Source organism: Alosa pseudoharengus, unplaced genomic scaffold, assembly GCF_046254945.1.
Source record: "Alosa pseudoharengus isolate Yale_2024_CS ecotype anadromous, Long Island Sound unplaced genomic scaffold, YU_APseudo_1.1 YU_APseudo_1.1_scf_76, whole genome shotgun sequence".
Taxonomy (NCBI): Eukaryota; Metazoa; Chordata; class Actinopteri; order Clupeiformes; family Clupeidae; genus Alosa; species Alosa pseudoharengus.
Window position 1 is genome coordinate 143,147 of NW_027468866.1, and position 2,500 is coordinate 145,646.

The window sequence follows — 2,500 nt, forward strand, 5'->3', positions numbered from 1 at the left end:
GGCCTCTACAAGGGTGTGTGTGTGTGTGTGTGTGCGTGTCTAGTCTCTGGTGTGAGTGTGTCCTAGCGCAGGCTTCTAGAAGGGTCTGTCTGAAAGGACGAGATGATCTTTACATCCCTCTCATCCTCAGCCAAACCCTCTCAACACTCCTGGGATAGCTCTCTCTCTCTCGCTGTCTCTCTCTCGCTCTATCTTGCTCTCTCTCTCCCCCCCCTCTCTCGCTCTCCCTCTCTTTCTCTCCCTCCCTCCCTCTCTCTCTCTTTTTCTCTGTGTTACACACACACACACACTTGCATACACGCAGAGAGAGAGAGAGAGAGTAATGTTTATAGTAGAGGTCCTATATTTATGTTTGTGTATGTTTGCAAGTGGGGTGCAAGACCAATAAACCTCATTGGTTACTTGATGGCTAAATGTTCACGTTAAATTTGTTCCAAATTTTCCCGTACTTTCATTTTCTGGCCATTTCACTGCATTGATAGTCGAATGAGCTATTTTAAGCTATTTTATAACAAACCCATGTATTGACCACACTTTGTAACAAACCCATATATTGACCACACTTTGTTCAACGTTATAACAAGCCCATGTATTGACCACACTTTGTTCAACGTTATAACAACACTGTAAAAAGTTTAACGTAAAATTTACAGCAACTTGCTGGCAGCAAATAACCAGCAAGTTGCTGTATTTCACTCTACAGTACACCTACTGTATATGAAATCACAATACCTATGCCTGATACTGTAAATGCAAACTACAGTAGTACTACCAGTGCTGTAATGTATACAGCATTGAATTGTCTACCGTATTTTTAATCACAGTACTTATGGATCATACTGTAACTAAGTACAGTAGTAATACCAGTGCTGTAATATTTATACAGTAATTTTGGGAAATTCATATCCTGCTTTATCTACAGCCAGGATAAATTTGGCTAGGCCTAGGTATGGTTTAGGCTACACAAACTTGCATAAATAACCATTGACAACTTGTTATCAGTTTGAAAAGCAAGTACATTTATTCACTTTTTTCCGTTTAGAAATTCTCGTGTGCTGCATCCTAAAGTTAGACCAACGGTTGCAGTCAGCCTGATCCACCACCAGTAGCAGAGTGAAGCAGCACCTAGCAGAAATAGAAGAAGAAAAGATAAACAGTGTTAGATAACAATTTTCAACTGAAACTGAAGGCTACCTACAAGTGAAACTTTAGAATAATCATTTATATATATACTGTATGTTTTTTGAGTTTACTGTCAAAATGCCAGGCTGAAGATGGTGTTGGCATAACTCAGTTTCGCAAGGTATATTTAACGTTAGCCAGCTGGGTGAGCTCATTGATGATGTTTGCTTGCAGCAACAGCCATTCGCGCTGTTCGTCCGAACAACGGTTAATGATAGTCAGATGTGACTTAAAGTTAACTTATATCAATATTGCTAAAGTTCGCCTATTAAACTCACAAAACCGTACATGATTACGAGGAGTTAGCGTTACATAGTGCTAAGTCAGCTAAACCTCCACGTTAACGTTAACCAGCAACACATCATCTTCAGCCTAACATTGTGACAGTAACATACTAGGCCTAGCACTACTAGTGAATGTTTTATATAAATTATATGAATATAATAAACTGTAACTTACTGAGAACTAAGGTAGGCCTAATATAAATGAGACTGCCATAACGTTAACGTAACATAAAACATTAACGTTAATGCCACCGTCACAGCAACAGCAACTAAGTTATGATAGCTAGCCTAACGTTAGCTGCTACTTACTTAGCTGCTAGTTGATCCAACAAGCATGGATGAGTTGTAAGTTAGACAGTACAACGTACATAGACTGTACACATGCCCGAATTTAATGTAGTACAATTTCACAATGAAACATTAACGTTACATAAATAAATGCTTACTTACCATTAAGGTGGAGCTGCGAACTTGTCAGAGTGCTGAACACCGTTGGTCTGACTGACTGAACTGTTGCTCAAAAATGATCTCCCGCCGGACAGTTCAAACGTCGTCGCGCGGTGCACGTTTCAATCACCACGTCAAAATTTCCCAGTAAACCATGAATCCATGACTTTTCAATATCTTTTCAAAATTATGATTTGGATGGAAAATCAACATAATATCAATGTCACTTGCTATCTGGTAGCTTAACTTTGTATTTATGTGCAAAAAGAAAACAGAAAACCCCAACTGATTTTCCGCCATGTTTTTTCAAAATTTTCAAAAAGCTGACAAGTGAGGGAGGAGTCAGATTTATTACTGTGTTATGATTCGCAGCAAATTTTTATTACTGTAGTTTGACCATTTTTGACCATAATTCATAGCGAAACCACAGCAACATACTGTATTCACAAATACAGTACACATTTTCCCCAAAAACAGCAGTAATGCTGTGAAAATCACAGAATCTTGTTACAGTGAAGCCCATGTATTGACCACACTTTGTTCAACGTTATAACAAGCCCATGTATTGACTTTGTTCAACGTTACGC

General features: G+C 38.7%; 1 protein-coding gene across 3 annotated transcripts in view; it reads left to right on the plus strand.

The window, feature by feature from the left end:
- LOC143111240 (nuclear factor 1 X-type-like) overlaps positions 1–2,500 on the plus strand; it is a 119,204-nt gene that overhangs the window by 87,556 nt on the left and 29,148 nt on the right. The gene's annotated exons all lie outside the window — the stretch shown is intronic.